General features: G+C 40.8%; 1 long non-coding RNA gene across 2 annotated transcripts in view; it reads left to right on the top strand.

Annotated features, from left to right (window-relative positions):
- The first annotated feature begins 13372 nt into the window (after positions 1-13372).
- LOC148426823 (uncharacterized) overlaps positions 13373-18040 on the top strand; it is a 19151-nt gene continuing 14483 nt past the window's right edge. Inside the window, exon 1 of one of the 2 annotated variants that reach the window (XR_015864846.1) lies at positions 13373-13409. This is a non-coding gene — a long non-coding RNA (uncharacterized LOC148426823). Of the gene's footprint in view, positions 13410-16699; positions 16733-18040 lie in introns of those variants that run through there. The other variant, XR_015864845.1, reaches the window with a different exon arrangement.

Here is an 18040-nt window from a genome sequence, read left to right as displayed (position 1 = left end):
GATTTAAGGTTGAAGAGCAAAAATAGTGGAAAAAGAAATGCTGCTTTTTTTTGACAAAGACTATTCAATGTGTGCTCATAGATGTTAATGAAGTGTATAATAATTTCCTTCTGTTTTGTTTGTCCATAGCTAATATACTGTAAAGTCCCAATATATGGCAATACATATGGCAATATGCCTTTGCTGTATGGCAATGTATCGCAAGCCACTATCGCAAGACACAAAACCCAGCACTACCCAGCATTTGTCCTGCCGTAAGATGGCAGCTCGCCACTAATCCTCCTAATTGACATCCCTGCTTAGTAATAAACTCAAGCTGTTTGATGTGGCACAAAGTGCAACGCTTGGGAGAGGCAGCAAAGGGAAATTACATTGCCAAGGGAGTAGGAACTAAGCCATCATCTCATGGCAGTGATGTCGAACCTATTTTTATGGTGGGCAACATTGTAGTTTTAGTTGGAGTCAGAGGGCTTGAATGACCCTGAAGTCAAATACACTTGGTGTAATCCTCACACGCTTACCTAGGTTTTGAGATCAGACGCCGGTAAAAACTGCTCAAAAGAGAGACTGGCAACAGAAAATAGTTGGAAAGAAGGAAAGAATAAAGGAAGGAAGGAAAGAAGGAAGGAAGCAGTGAAGAAAAGAAGGAGAGAAAAAAGGAAGGAGGGAAAATAAGATGAATGAAGGAAGCAGTGAAGTAAGGAATGAGAAAAAAGTTGAGAAAAAGGAAGGAATCTGAAGGAGAAGAGAAAAGGAGAGGAAGGAAGAAAGGAAGCTGTGTAGGAAGCAGTGAAGGAAGGAGAGAAGGGAAGGAAGGAATGTGAAGGAAGGAGGGAAAAGGAGCTGAAGCACGGGAGGAAGGAAAGAGGGAAATGAAGCAGAGAAGAAAGGAAGGTGATAAGAAGAGAGAAAAAAGAAAGAATGTGACAGAAGAAGAAAAGAGAGGAAGGAAGGAATCATTGAAGGAAGGTGTCAGAGAAATCTCTAAAAGAAGACTAGGACAAGCCTAGCTGCTAAGCAGCAAAAAGAGTAACTCAGACCAGCCAAGACTGACTTTTCTATACCATGGCACATGGGAAAAAGCTTTGGCAAACGAACTTGTGCGTTCCCAGCACTAATTCATCACTCAAGCGCCCCTGCCTGGTTTTTATTCATTCAGCAAAGCATTGCACATTACAAGACATAACAAAAAGAGCAAGTCGGGTGCCACCAACAGCTGGGCCAAGGTCCCAGCTCACACTTTCCTGCGTCAACAGCTTTATCTAAGGACTGGGGGGAGATGAACTAGGACTGCATACATGGATAGCAATGCACACTATTCTAGACAAGAAATAAGCACATAATGATAACAACCTAATATATGATTTCCTTCACAGAAGGAGAGAAGAAATTAAGGAAAGAAGGAGAAAAGGAGAGAAAAAAGGAAGGAATGAATGTGAAGGAAGGAGAGAAATGAGAGGAATGAAGGAAGGAAGCAGTAAAGGAAGGAGTGGAGGAAGTAGTGAAGGAAGGAAGGAGAGAAAAGGACAGAAAAAGGAAGGAAGGAATATAAAGGCAGGAGAGAAAATGAAAGGAAGGAAGGAATCAGTAAAGGAATGAGGGGAGGAAACAGTGAAGGAAAGAAGGAGAGAAAATAAAAAAGAAGGAATGTGAAAAGAGAGTTGAGTTTGGCACCTGTGTTTTGGTTTTTAGTTTCTCCTGCGGACGACAGAAAAGTGAATGGGGCCACAGTTTGGACATATATATTTTTTTAAATAGATAAAATGTTTTTGAGCCTGTTCTGACTTGAAGACATTTTGCGTGAAAAACAGTGACGTAAATGTTACGGTCATGAATGGTTTATTTTCCAGACACTTTTGATGCACTTTGTTGAGCACAAGCTGTTTGCCTTTGTCTGCATAACAAGTGGAAGTTGGGGCAGGAGTAGATTACAACTCCTGCCCTCATTGGTCAATGGTTGCGCTGGGAGCCAGTAACGTGTCTCTTAGGAAACAAAAATACTTTTTCAAGAGGGACATGCGATTTGCTCCGGTGTGACCATCGACCAATGAGGCCAGGAGTTATCTACTCCTGCTCAAACTTCCGCTGCTTCAGTTGTCCAAGAGACCAGCGCCTATCTCAATGAATAAACACGCTCTTGATGACGAGGCTTCACCGTTCTGTTGGAAATCCCTTACCTAAATTTCTGTTGTAATAAATTGGAATTTCAAATGTAAACTGATTGTTATCATGTTTGCTACAGCCTTCATTTTAATTAGACTTCAGGGAGCCGCTAATATGACCACAGCTGAGACTACAGCAAAGTGGATAGGGAGTGAACAGCAGTGACTGTGTAAGGTTTAATGATTTAAGACAGGCATGTCCAAAGTCTGGCCCAGGGACCAAATGCGGCCCGTGGTCAATTAAATTCCGGCCCGCAGCCTCTGTCATATAATCAATAACGTCTGGCCCGCATGGAGAATGAATACATTCCTCACTTAGGAACAGCAAATTGGTATATGAGTAATTGACTGTATGGGCCCCTAACTTTCTAAAATGGCGACAATCAACAAAAGGAGGAAAGTTGACTGCGAGGGCCAACGGTTCAAGGATGAGTGGAAATTTGACTATTTCTTCACTGAAATACCCAACAACTGTGTGTGCTTCATTTGTAAAGAAACAGTGGCTGTTTTTAAAGAGTTCAATGTGAAGCGACATTACCAAACAAAACATACTTGACGTATATGGCAATATCACAGGTAATGAACGCAGCGAGAAACTGAAACATGTTGATGCTAGTTAATCTCACAGCAGCAATATTTTACAACTTTTACCGACAACTGGATAAGGACAAGTTCCGGGAGATTCGAGCATTTGGTAAGAAACTGCTAAGCTTGTTCGGGTTGACGTATTTGTGTGAGAAGACATTCTCGGTTATGATCTTAAATAAGAGCCGTGTGAGGACACGACTATCAGACTCTTACTTACAAGACATCTTGCACATCCGTACTCCTGCCATAGAGCCACACCTGGCCTTTGTCCTGCACTCCAGATCTCAGTTTCACCCATCACACTCGTGCGAACAAGTCATTTTTAATTTACGATCAGTCTGAAAACGTTTTTTTTAACTTTTCACTCCAGAATAATAACCATTTAAAAATCCAATCAACATTTATAGTCACTAATGTCATATTTTAAATGAGCCCTGCACTTGTTGATATGACTATTACTTGTTCATTTCTCTGTTATTGTGTTTACAATTTTTATAAATATTAAACTGCCATGGTCAAATATTTTTTTTATGTTTCAAATGTAATTTGCACCCAAGAGTACAATGACTTTTGTTCAACTGTTACAAAAAAGTTAGTGTTAAAAAAAGTGAAGTTAAGTGAATATTCAATTTCAATATTTAATGTCAATTCAATTTTGATATGCACTTTTCAAATTAACCAAAACACATGCTTAAGATAGCTGAAATTAAAATAAAAAAACCAAATGTGAAACACAGAACGGCTCGCTGAAATGTATTTAAATTAATTGCTGTTATATGTAAAGAACGCCAGCCCAGGTTGGCCCCCCTACATTTTTAACGCATCAAATCTGGCCCCCTTTACAAAACGTTTGGACACCCCTGATTAAAGATTTATTACATTCATGGACTGCAGTAATATTTGTCTTAAATATGTATAGTATGAAGACTTTTCACACTCAAATAAGTTCACAAAAAAGTTTTCAAAAAAATTCCAGGGGATGGGGCGACACTACTTTGCTGTTTGCACTTATCAAGGGAGGGTTCAGGTCCCCATTAACCACGTACCTTCCCAATAAAGCAATCAAATCAACCAGTTTATCTCTTTCAATGCCAGGGACATATTTTCACGTTTTTAAGAGTCAAGATTCAAGATTCAAACCCAGATACTTTTAGAATCACTGAAGTATCTGGAAAATAATGTCCTCATTGTACTCAAGTATTGATTGTCCAAACTCTTGAAACGTGAAAATATGTCTCTTGCATTGAATACATTTTTCAAATGTAATTATTTTGAAATTTGTCAAATAGTGTTTTTGTGTATGAAATTGATTGCTAACGAGGCAAGGAAGCTAGTAAAGCTAAATTGGCATCCATCCATTCATTATCTATAGCTGCTTATCCTCACAAAGGGTCACAGGCTTGCTGGCATTTGATTTGATAATGCTGTTTTGAACTAAATAATTGGAAATGGAACCGATTTGTCTAAAGGAGGCGTGCAATTTGCAATTTTTATTTTCTAAACTTCAGGATAACGGAAAAGTAACAACTTAACTTGTTGTCAAATTGAATATGTTGCTGACCAAGGCAGTTATTTCATTTTTAAAAATAGTAACGCTGAAATAACTTTGGGACAGCCGTTTTGGGTGAGTTAATAGGTTTTTGTCATTTTATGTCATTCATATGCAATTGTCATGTTTCGTTGGCTTTTGTTCATGTTTCTGTTCCACTCGCATCTGCCTTTATTTTCTGCGTTCTCGTTACTTTGATTTGGTCCACCTGTCTGGTGATACTTTGTCCGTACGGTTTTTCTCCCTTTCGGTCCTGCCTCATGTCCTTGTTAAAACTTCTATTTTGAGACACATATTTCTCAATTCTCCTGCATTTTTTTGGTCCCGTTCCTTCCTCCTCCGAACTGAACTCATCATGTCCAGACGTGATACTTATATTAAATTGACATTTGTAATTTAGCGTACAATCTTACCTGCTCTTGGTGGACTTCCTAAAACTTTGTGGCCAAATAATTTGAAATTATTATGACTTATTCCAGGTTTCGGCACATATAATGACACGTTTTGATTGCTTATGCAAAATCATTGATTTTAAAATGTTCTGAAAAAAAAGCCTGTGTACATCCGTATGAGGGCGCATGAGAGGACCAATCACTGAAGGCTTAAGTCAAAGTCAAAAGTCAAAGTTTGCTTTATTGTGAATTCTACCACATGTGCAAGGACAGACAGAGAACTGAAATTACGTGACTCTCTTACCTCAGTGGCAAGTAAAAATGAAATAAAGAAATAAATATATATAAAAATAGACAACTGTAAAATCTGACAATATCTATGAACAAAACACAAAATAAAAACAGGTGAATGGAAAAGTAGCTGACTACAAATAGTGCAAATGTATTGTCCTATATACATACACCCCCCCCCACACCCGCACATACGCACACGTATACATACATACCGACATGCATGGTTGTGCAAAAAGGGGTGGTTATATAAAGTGACTAGATGACTATTTATAAATGACTGTTATAAGTGACTATTTATACAGTACCTGTCATAAAGTGCCTATTGTAAAGTGACTGTGAGTAAAGTGACTGTTGCTTATGAAATGGAGTGGGACTGGGAAGTCAGAGTCCAGGTGGAGTGGATGTGAGGAGCGAGGGCAGAGCAGGGAGAGAGTTGAGCATCCTGACGGCCTGGTGGATGAAGCTGTCCCTTAGTCTGCTTGTTCTGGCTCGCAGACTCCGCAGTCTCCTGCCTGATGGCAGCAGGCTGAAGAGGCTGTGTGACGGATGGGTGGAGTCTCTCGCGATGCAGAGGGCTTTGCGGGTGAGGTGAGAGGTGTACAGTTCTCCAAGAGAGGGGAGAGAGGTACCAATGATCTTTTCAGCGGCTCTCACCATGCGTTGGAGGACTTTCTTACAGGAGCTGGAGCAGGCTCCGTACCACACGGTGATGCCGCTTGTCAGGATGCTCTCAATGGTGCCACTGTAGAAGGTCCGCATGATGTGGGCCGGGGTCCTGGCTCTCCTCAATTTGCGGAGGAAGTAGAGGCGCTGGTTGGCTTTCTTTGCCAGTGATGCGGTGTTGGTGGTCCAGGAGAGGTCTTCAGTGACATGCACCCCCAGAAACTTGGTGCTGCTCACCCTCTCGACCACAGCACCGTTGATAGTCAGGGGCGCATGCTGAGGGCGTGTTCTCCTGAAGTCCACAACAATCTCTTTCGTCTTCTCTACGTTTAGAGAGAGATTGTTGTGGTCACACCACAGGGCCAGGCGGCTCAACTCGCTCCGATAGATGGTCTCGTCGTTGTTGCTGATGAGGCCCGCCACAGTTGTGTCATCAGCAAACTTGACGAGGAGGTTGGAGCTGTGCAGTGCTGTGCAGTCGTGGGTCAGCAGAGTGAAGAGGAGGGGGCTTAACACACATCCTCGGGGTGCCCCAGTGTTCAATATGGTGGTACTGGATGTGTTTTTGCCGACCCAGACTGCCTGAGGTCTCCCAGTCAGGAAGTCCAGCAGCCAGTTGCAGAGTGATGTGTTGATCCCCAGCTGGTCCAGTTTAATGATGAGCTGTTGGGGAATGATTGTGTTGAAAGCTGAACTGAAGTCGACATTCTGACGTAGGAATTCTTATTGTCCAGATGGGTGAGGACTGAATGGAGGGTGGTGGTGATGGCGTCGTCAGTCGAGCGATTCGACCAATACGCAAACTGGAAGGGGTCCATGGAGGGTGGGAGGACAGTTTTGATGTGTTTCAGCACTAGCCGTTCAAAGCATTTCATGAGGATGGGAGTGAGTGCTACCGGACGGTAGTCGTTGAAACTTGAGGGTGCTGACTTCTTCGGCACCGGGATGATAGTGGTGGTTTTGAAGCAGGTGGGAACAACAGCTTGGCTCAGGGAGATGTTAAAAATGTCTGTGAAGACATCTGTGAGCTCTCCAGCACAGTCCTTCAGAACACGTCCCAGGATGTTATCAGGGCCAGAGGCTTTGCGGGCGTTGACTCTGCTAAATATCCTTCTCACGGCGTCAGGGGACAGTGTTAACACCTGTTCGCCAGGAGGAGGTGATGTTTTCTGTGCCGACGTGTTGTTTTGTGCCTCAAAGCGAGCGAATAAGTCATTTAGAAAATTTAGCAGAGAAGTGGAGCTGTCACAACTCTGTGATGGGGGCTTGTAGTCCGTGATCATCTGTATCCCCCGCCACAGGCTCCGTGCATCCCTGCTTTCACTGAAGTGATGAGCCATCCTCCTGGAGTACCGTTTCTTGGCCTCTCTGATTCCACGTGACAGGTTAGCCCTAGCTGTCCTCAGGCCTTCCTCGTCCCCTCCCCTGAAGGCAGCATTACGAGCCTTCAGCAGCCTGTGGACCTCTCCTGTCAGCCATGGTTTCTGATTGGCCCGAACAGAGATGGTCTTTGTCACTGTCACATCGTCAATACATTTTGTGATGTAAGCAGTGACAACGTCAGTGTACTCCTGGAGGTCCGTGGTGTTGTTGTATGTGGCCCCCTGTTTAAACACATCCCAGTCTGTGGTGTTGAAACAGTCCTGGAGCTCCTCCACTGCCCCTTCTGGCCAGACACGCACCTCTTTCCGGACTGGTTTGGTGACTTTAACCAGTGGTCTGTATGCTGGAATTAGCATCACGGTTATGTGGTCAGAGGCACCGAGGTGGGGGAGGGGGAGGGCCTTGTAAGCTCCTTTCTGGGTGGTGTAAACCTGGTCCAAGATGTTATTGCCACGAGTTGGAAAGTCTATGTTTTTGTGTATTTTCGGAAATACACTCTTTGGGTTCACGTGGTTGAAATCCCCGGCCAGGATGAGGAAGGCATCTGGGTGTGCTGTCTGCTGCTCACTGATGTGATGGTACAGTTCATTCAATGCCTCGCTCCTGATGTTCTCGCTCAAGCTGGGAGGGATATAAACAGCCACAAGCAGTATGGCTGTTATCTCTCTTGGGAGATAAAAGGGACAGCATTTAATGATCATAAACTCCACAGACAGTGAGCAGTGTTTACAGACCACAGCAACGTCACGACACCAGTTCTTATTGATGTAAACACAGAGACTGCCGCCACGCGTCTTCCCCTCCGCAGCGAGGGCTCTGTCTGCTCGATAGCATGCTAGCCCCTCGAGCTGAATGGCGTGGTCCGCTAAGCCGCTGTTGAGCCAGGTCTCGGTAAACACGAACGTGCAGCACTCACCAGCGGTCTTCTGTGTAGTCCGGAGTAGGCGTATATAGTCCAGTTTGTTGTCTAGAGAGCGTACGTTGGCCAGCAAGATGGTGGGGATAGCCGGCTTGTGCGGGCTAGCTGTTAGCCTAGCTCGGATACCTCCGCGCTTCCCCCGCCTTTGTTTACGCAGGCGGCGCTTGTGTCGCTTCCACTGTGGGCGAGCAGCAGTACTGGGAGGCGGTGATTGAACGGGCCTCCGTAGCAGACCGCAGCCTCGTAGCTCTTCTTGGTGCACGGGATTTAGGTGATGAAAACGTGTCCTGGCGACACTCAGATAAAACTCCCGACTGTACTTGCGTTTAGAGACAGGAAAACACAAGGAAGACGTACACAAACACTGTGACAAACATGACGAAAGGCACGAAAACGTAGCCACACTCGGAGAGAGAGAAGCTGCAGCGTGTGCACGCGCCGCCATAATCGCCTATCGCCAAAGGGTGAAATGCACGGACTGCCACTGATATAAATATATATAAAGTGGGCCCCAGTGTTATGAAATTAATCTGTTCCGCGGTTGGGCTCTTAGGGCGAATTCACTGTATGGTGGGCAATCAAAACCTATGTTAAATAGCAAATGCGTTTAGAACCCCAGATAAAAACATCAAAATTGTCCATATAAATTAAAATTGGTACCAAAATATTATAGTAAGTGCGACGTATATATAACATACATGTATACAATCTGAAAACATTGTAAATAAAAAAAATATAGAAAGGATTTATTTATCTTTGAGTGGCGCTTGTTATGCCCATATTGCCTAGGAAGGGTAGCCTAGGCCTAGGCTAGGCTAGCTTCGTATTTCTTGATTATCTCCAGCTTCGTTTACATATAAATCATCTTCTTACTTCTCTCTTTAACATCACTAGCAATCTTGGGACCCATAGCTAAGCCATTCAAGTTTAAATTAAGCAGTAAAACGCGCTATAAATACGGTTTTGTAACCACTCGTGATAGAAAAAAGTTTTACCATTCCGCCATTGAAACGAGTGAGGCCAACCAATAGCAGACCAGCATTGTATTTACATGTTACATGGATCCAGTATGACAGGCAACAAAAAATAAGTGCAATTACCTAAAAACGCCTCTGGATGAAGATGAAAATACACAAATACAGCCAACCCCCTTGGGGTAAAGAGGGTGTTAAAAACTCAGTAGTCCACGTCTCAACATGAAAAACAACGTAAGCCAGGAATGCTATAACACAGGGGTCCACTGTAATTATTATAATTATTATTGTTTGTTATGATAACAATGTCAGGTTTTGCTAGGCCAACAGAGAAGGCCTTGCTGGCCCTGACGGTCGACCACTGATATATGCCCATGGCTTTCACACATACTGTATGCCTTCAGTGATGTCAGACTGTCGAAAAAATACTCCTAATATTGCTGGACTACACAGGCTATTTTCCGGAGCATTTTAAATACATCCATATCAGCAATTAAAACTTGTCTTTTAAAACTATGAATTAAAACTATATGTGACACTGTCAAACCTTAAAGGAATTAATAATAGTTTAAAATAAATATCCAAGAAATTTTAAGTCCAAATTTTAAGACAAAATTACAAATCTCAGTTAAATATAAGAAAAAACATAATTGTATTTCTTTACTATGAATTGATTATGAACAAGATAAAATAACATATATATTAAAAATTAAATATCAAATAAAGAAAATACTATCACTCACAAAAACAAAAGGCGGTTACAATCAATCAGTGTTTATAATATTTCCTGACTTTTCTTCCTCTCCCTCTTCATTGTGGAGCTCTCTCTTTCCCTTCGGTCTGAGATGTACAATACTGCATATCCACTTGGATGTCCCCATAAGTTTTTAAGAGCACTGTAGCGCATGTGTCCAGCCGTGCTTTGGTGTCTCGTTGCAGCCTTGAATAAACAATTGAAATTTGCAAATCCAATGTAGCTGCAAACACCAAATTGATCCTTTTCAAACAAAAGGCATTCCCAGACGGAAAAACGGCAGTCTCACTCATGCCCCAGTCAGGACAGGACAGGTTAGCTAATAGCTACGCTATGCCTTTAACGCAATCAACCAAAGCCAACACTATCTAGATTGGTTCTTGAGCATTGCACCACCTTCCTTCAGTGAGCATCCACTCACGTCACACTCAACGTGAGGGCTCTAGATGGCGATCTTATGACTCGATTAGCTATCACAGCTGTCTATTAACTCCAGTACAGTGTATCGGCCCATTCACTTATCCATTTGGAACTGTTGAAACGAATGAACTAGCGCCTCCAGGTGCAGGCAGATTATATACAGCCTGGCGACACAAGTTAGCTTAATTCTAATTGGCTAAAAACTCCAACATATGTAATACAGTGGGCCCCCGTTTTACGAACCCCTTGATTTACGATTTTGTAATCTTACAACGTGGTCCGCGGCGTTTTTTTTGTCCCCCTCTTACGCACAAACTTTTAGTCTTACGAACAATCTAAATTGCCGGTCGGCCCATTCACATATCCATTTGCGCATGCAAGCAACTGTTGAAGCGAATGCACTAGCACCTCCAGGTGCAGGCAGATTACGTACTGCCTGGCGACACAAGTTAGCTTAATTCTAATTGGCTAAAAACTCCAACATATGTAATACAGTGGACCCCCGGTTTACAAACCCCCTGATTTACGAATTTGTCATCTTACAACGTGGCCCGCGGCGTTTTTTGTCCCCCTCTTATGCACAAACCTTTAGTCTTACCAACATTCTAAAATGCCGGTCAGTGTGTCTGCACTTTTTTTTTCGCTTTGCTGCGTCAACAAATTAACTATTCTCGCATGACACGGAAACGCCGATATGCTATTGGTCTTATCAGGTCACAGTCACGGTCTCAGTCACGCTTTCAGTCACGGAGATGCCGATATGCTATTGGTCGATTAAGGTCACAGTCCCAGTCTCAGTCACGGAGATGCGGATATGCTATTGGCCGGCGTCACGTCAATCACAGAAATGCCGATATGCTATTGGCCGAACGCCTTCAAGAAAATAGTAGGAGATAATAAAAATAAATACGAAGGAGGCACACGCATAGTTAACCTTGCTCGTGAGTATGGCCGTAACCGCTCGGCAATCTTCTAAGGGCAAGAATTTCCTTGCCAGGGGACGGACCTCGGTCAACAACAAAATGGAGAGGCTTCTTCTATTATGGATTAAAGAGAAGGAAATCGCCGGTGATATGATCTCGTTTAAGAAAAGTTCTCGTTCAAGAGAAAACTTAAAAAAAAACTGCGGGTTGGTCTCTGCTCCCCTCCGCCTCCACCCACCACCAGCTCAAGTCACGTCGTCCCAGAGATAAATGTCATTTTTCTTTTGTATATTTATGTTATTTAATTTAATTGTACAGTAGATTATATTACTAATTTTTAATATGTGTATAAAGTCGTGATGTTTTTACCTAAGGTTTTTGCACGCATTCACTAATTAACATAGGTTTGGATTGCCCGTCATACGACCAATTCGAGTTACGAGCCTAGCCGCTGAACGGATTAAGTTCGTAACATGAGGGCCCACTGTATGTATTTTCCAGTTGTAATTATCTACTGTAATCTATTAGTGTGGCTGTGTCTTCTGTTATTCTGCTCAGGTGTAGAATTAATGAAAAAAGGCTTACTATGCATGTTCATTAAATTCATTGTTTTTTTTGTTGCAATTTGAATTTAATAGATCTACATTTAGATCGCCACGAACTGTTTTTTATCATTAGACTTAGAAAACACATGACCTAGGTTTTCATTAGAAGTATGAAGGCAAGATCCAGGTGTTCTATATAAACAACTTACTAAACTGCTCACAAAAATTAGAGGAGCACTTTAAAGAAACACATTAGATGCATCAGAACTGTGAAGTTGGATATCTATACAAACTAGAATATTTGCAATTTCTGAAGAAATTGCGTGTGAAGGTGTAACCTCTGAAGGAAAAGTTTTGTGCTCCACTCGGGCTCAAATATTTTTGGTGGGCATCGGGGAAATGGATTAAAATTGGAATGGTCAGAATCGGGTGAAGAATGGCAAAGACAGAAGTGATTAACTGAAAAAGTGGAATTGTATGTAATTTTTGAATTCTGGGAAGAGGAAAATGGATTACACCATGGAAAGGCGGGAATTAGATGAATCGATTAAACTTGGAACGGTTGCAATCAGATGAAGAACGGCAGAGATAGAAGGGAAAAACTGAAAAAGGGGAATTATGGGTAATTTTTTAATTGTGTGTAAAAATGGAGTGGCGGGTCTCGGGGGAATTGATTAAAGTTGGAACGGTGGGAATCGGAGCAGGAATGGCCAAGATAGAAGGTTACAAAGTTTGGTGAGGAAAATGGGAATGAGGAATTATGGATAAAAATATGAAAATAGTTATGAATTACTGGAAGGTGTGAATAGGAGTAGTATTGAAATTGGGGAATATATTAACTGATTAATGTGAGTGTGAAGTGGAGAAGCTTCAAATAAAAAATGTTAACTCCGCCACTGGGAATGAATTATCAATTGTTATACATGAAAAACATGGAATTAAAATGGAAAATATTGAAAATTATTAAGTGTTACAATGGTGGGAATGAGCCATAAGGCGAAATGTATGAGTTAAATGTTATGAATATGAAATAGGAAAGCTCAAAATGTGAAATGTTTAATCTCCCATTGGGAATGAATGGGAAGCCCTCCCATTGGAAATGAATTATGAATTTTTGAAGAATGAAAAATATGGAATTATGGGAAAATATTGGAATGTATTAATTACTGGAGTGATGGGAAGGATCCCTAAAACGAGATGAATGAGGTAAATATTGAAAATATGAAAAGGGAAAGCTGTAATAATGAATTGACTCGTTGCTGCCTCACCTCTCGTTTCATCCCTGTATTTGAACAGGAAATAGGCAAATTCAGCGATTTTGACAAAACAAAATATTTAAAATTAGTCATACATAAAAATCAGTGTACACATTTTAATATAAATGTAATGTTATAATTCTTTTTTTTTTTATTTGTCATGATGACAGGTGAGGCTCTCTGCCTCACCTGTCTCCCCTGACCGCACGTCCCTGGTTTAAAATGACAGCTGTCAACCAGCTAATTACTTTCAATATCCGTCACATTGTACGGCGCTTCAGGGACAGTGGGAGATCATAGCTTTCACCGCCGAACAAGGCACAGATCTACGCTTACGGCTGCACTTGACTTCCACGTGTGTTCATTTCGCCCAACACTGCTGCCAACAATTAAAAAAAAAAGAAAAAATACATATATGTACATGTATGTATATTAATTAAAAAGTCTTGTTACAAAAGCGTTTTGTAAAACTACCCCGCAAAGACGCTTCGAAACAAAATAATTCGTTTCCGAGTGTCATTTAACTCCCCAGATGACATTGGCCTGTACTTGGGATCCTGCCTCAGACCGACTTCGGCCAAACTGAAGTAAGTATAGCTTTAGTGTCGTTGTGATCTTAATATTTGGAATTGTTCGATTTAGACTGCTCTAACCTAGTACTACATGTAACGCATATGTTCTTTAGGCACGTTGTAGCTATCGAAATGAGTCATTACTAATGTAACGTTTTTCGCTGTGCTTTTTGTGCAAATTTGGATACTATGTATGCTAATACCATGACGCATTGAACTCAATGCCAGGTGTGCCAATATTATGACGCAGTCGACTTAAGTTCTATAGTTAATATTGTTGGGGAATATATAGTTGTAACCCGCTCTGTTGTAACATTTATGTTCTTTAAGTACTTGTTATCTATTGAGTCATTATTAATTTAATATTGTTCACTATGGTTTCTGTGCGTTAGCATTTGGACACTACGTGTGCTGCTACTATGCGTTGGCATGTATGCTAATACTATGACGCATTTAACTCGACGCCAGGTGTGCCAATATTGTGACACAGTTGACTTAAGTTTTACAATTAATAATGTTGGGTCGATATATTGTTGTAACCCGCTCTGTTGTAACGTTTATGTTCTTTAGGTACGTTGGTTTTATCTATTTAGTTGTGTGAAGGTGGAACCTTCACACATATGTTATTGTGCTCGGCCATTTTCTTTATTATTATTATTATTATTGTGTGAAGGTGAAACCTTATGTTTTTCTCCACCTTTATTATTATTATTTTTTTTTTTATTCCGACCGTTTTTTAGGTACGTTTCAACTCATTCCCAGTTCATCCAATTCATGCCGTTCAAACTTCATATCATTCTACATATTCATGTTTAGTGCGGGTCTATTTTTCAAGTTTCAACTTTTCATCGTTTTCCTACAATTTAAGTTTTTGTACCGTAAAAATGGCCTAATGTTAAGTGAATGGGGTGGTCTTCGTGCTTTATTTTTAAACTTTAATGTTTTCGATGTTTCCTATGTCTCGGTGGCTCATGGGATTTGTGTACCGCATTCGCACTTCATGTTCGTGGGTTCAATCCCAGGCTGCGTCATTTTTTAGTTGTGTGAGTCTTTTTTAGTTAGTGCGGGTCTATTTTTCAAGTTTCAACTTTTAATCGTTTTCCTACAATTTAAGTTTTTGTACCGTAAAAACGGCCTAATGTTAAGTGATTGGAGCGTTCTTCCTACTTCCTTTTAAAGCGTTCACGGTTTCGTCATTTCCCGTGGCTCAGACGTTCTGTTGACGTATATCTACCACATGTTCGTGCGTTCGATCCCCGCTGTGTCTTTTCACACATTCAGTGTTTTTTTTCAGTTAATTCAGTATTTTTTTTTTGGTTTCAATTCCTTCCCAGTTCATCCAATTCATGCCGTTCGAACTTCATATCATTCCACATATTCACGTGAAGTGCTTTTTTATTTTTCAAGGTTCAACTATTCATCGTTTTCCTACAATTTACGTTTTTTATACTATTCATATTTAAAGAATTTAGCCTTTTCAAACTGTTCTTACTTTCATTTCATCTTTTCATTCCACAGTTGAACTTTTTTCAGTTTTTTAACTTTGTATTATTCGTAGTTCTTCATAGATTCACGTTCAAAAATACTTCATTCCCTATATTTCAAGCTTTCACAGTGTGGTCTTACACTGCCCCCCAGTGGCCCAGTGGTAGAGTTGTCATCTTCAACATGTCCGTGTCCCGGTTCGGGCAAATCGCGTTTCACGTTTACAGTTCAACTTTCAGCTACAATTCAAGTTTTTGTACCGTAAAAATTGTCTAATGTTAAGTGAATGGTGTTGTTAAGAAGTTTCTGATTATACTTAACGATTTCGTGTTTGAATCGTTCTGTTATTACTATTTACGTCTGGACATGTTTCTCCTGTGGTCATGTGATCTTCCTAGCAACCGCCTAGCAACTAATCACAAGTTATGTTTCATTCCTCCACTACCAATCAGGACTCTGTTTACACTATCATAGGTTGTTTTGCTCTTTCACGGGTCAGTCGGCAGGTATCGTTGTAACGGACAGTCATTTTTTCTGCTTTCAATCATTCTGTGGATTACCTAATTCCTTTCATTATTATTCCGTGCGTCCATGAGAATGTAAGTACAGTTTGAATATGTTGTCCGTTCGTGGTTTTGGATACATGTTTACGTTTGCACTGCTTCACTTTGTCCATTAATGTCTAAGTTGTTATTGCACCTAAGTTTGGTATAATTGCTAAAGGCAGATATACCGTACTTTTCATTTTTCACTTTTAGTATTCACGTTAAAAGTTTCATCCACAAATGTGCGTATTTGTCGCATGTTTGCCGTGTGTGCCAATGTAATCCTTCCTAGTAAGGGAGTGACGTCACCGCCCACTCAAATCTATTCGGCTCCATTAACCCTTTCCTACCTAACGCACATTTTGGAACGATTGGGTTGAATTCATTCTTCCTATCATTGTACGGTATGTTTGCCTGTGTTGTTTATGTTATTCTAAGCTAATATAGAGTCATGTGAGCATATGATGTAACATATTGTAACTATTCAAACATATTCAACATATTCAAACTGTTCTTACTTTCATTTCATCTTACTTTTCATTCGACAGTTGAACTTTTCTCAGTTTTTTTAACTTTGTATTATTCGTAATACTTCACAGATTCACCTTCAAACATACTTCATTCCCTTTATATAAAGCTTTCACAGTGTGGTCTGACACCGCCCCCCCGTGGCCCAGTGGTAGAGTTGTCATCTTCAACGTGTCCGTGTCCCGGTTCGGGCAAATCGCGTTTCACGTTTACAGTTGTTTTTTCTCTTCTGCTTTTACTTCGGATAATCCACACTTTTTTTTATAATTCAAACATTCGTTTTTTTTCAGTTATCAACTTTGTGTTATTCATATTTTTTCACACATTCACATCATTCCACAGTTCAACTTTTTTCAATTTTTCATTTTTGTATTATTCATATTTCTTCACATTAACATTATTCCACAGTTCAACTTTCAGCTACAATTCAAGTTTTTGTACCGTAAAAATTGCCTAATGTTAAGTGAATGGTGTTGTTAAGAAGTTTCTGATTATATTTAACGATTTCGTGTTTGAATCGTTCTGTTATTACTATTTACGTCTGGACATGTTTCTCCTGTGGTCATGTGATCTTCCTAGCAACCGCCTAGCAACTAATCACAAGTTGTGTTCCATTCCTCCACTACCAATCAGGACTCTGTTTACACTATCATAGGTTGTTTTGCTCTGTCGCCGGTCAGTCGGCAGGTATCGTTGTAACGGACAGTAATTTTTTCTGCTTTCAATCATTCTGTGGATTATCTCATTCCTTTCATTATTATTCCGTGCGTCCATGAGAATGTAAGTACAGTTTGAATATGTTGTCCGTTCGTGGTTTTGGATACATGTTTACGTTTGCACTGCTTCACTTTGTCCATTAATGTCTTAAGTTGTTATTGCACCTAAGTTTGGTATAATTGCTAAAGGCAAATATACCGTACTTTTCATACTTCACTTTTAGTATTCACGTTAAAGTTTCATCCACAAAATGTGCGTGACGTCACCGCCCACTCAAATCTATTCGGCTCCATTAACCCTTTCCTACCTAACATGTTAACATGATACATGTTTACGTTTGCACTGCTTCACTTTGTCCATTAATGTCTAAGTTGTTATTGCACCTAAGTTTGGTATAATTGCTAAAGGCAGATATACCGTACTTTTCATACTTCACTTTTAGTATTCACGTTAAAGTTTCATCCACAAAATGTGCATGTTTGTCGCATGTTTGCCGTGTGTGCCAATGTGATCCTTCCGCCGTAAGGGAGTGACGTCACCGCCCACTCAAATCTATTCGGCTCCATTAACCCTTTCCTACCTAACGCACATTTTGGAACGATTGGGTTGAATTCATTCTTCCTATCATTGTACGGTATGTTTGCCTGTGTTGTTTATGTTATTCTAAGCTAATATAGAGTCATGTGAGCATATGATGTAACATATTGTACAATGTTAGTTATGTTAGTTATCAATGTTTAGTGAATGTTCTCTGCTCTCCTTTGCAGAGACCACACACCCACAATCAAACATAGAACACACACAGAACACACAAACACAGAAACACACACACACCAACCCAGATAAATAAATAGAACATTATATACAAATAAAGAGTGGCATGAGAGTGTGCATCGTCTTTATGTTCTGGCCGGACAACCTGATAAGATTGAGGATCCTCTGAATCAGTCAAGTACAGTCCTTTCAAGGAGGTCACAAGTTTGGACGCTACTCCGACACCTCCATTACAGGTGTGATTCAAAAACATGCAGGATACAAGCCCTCGAGGACTGGAGTTTGACACCTATAGTTTAGTTACACAAAGTAATCCATTTCCCTTGTTGCCATCGGGCGGCCATCTTAGACCACTGAAGACTCCAACTCCAATCTGCCCTCATGGGCGGCCATCTTGGATATTTTATTAGACGTCTCATTACCTCTCACTACTGCTTCCACCTAGTACGGCATCTGGCTTGGTTAACTCAGCTTGATTCATATGTTTTAGTTTTTTTCAGTTTTTCAACTCTGTATTGTTCACATTTCTTCACTGTTTCACATCAATCCACCTCATTCAATCCACCTCATTCAAATGATAAGCTCATTAGCAGGAGT

Source organism: Hippichthys cyanospilos, chromosome 2, assembly GCF_059441005.1.
Source record: "Hippichthys cyanospilos isolate Australia breed blue-spotted pipefish chromosome 2, RoL_Hcya_1.0, whole genome shotgun sequence".
NCBI lineage: Eukaryota > Metazoa > Chordata > Actinopteri > Syngnathiformes > Syngnathidae > Hippichthys > Hippichthys cyanospilos.
Note: the sequence above shows the minus strand (reverse complement) of the source record. Positions and strands in the feature narration are given on the sequence as shown.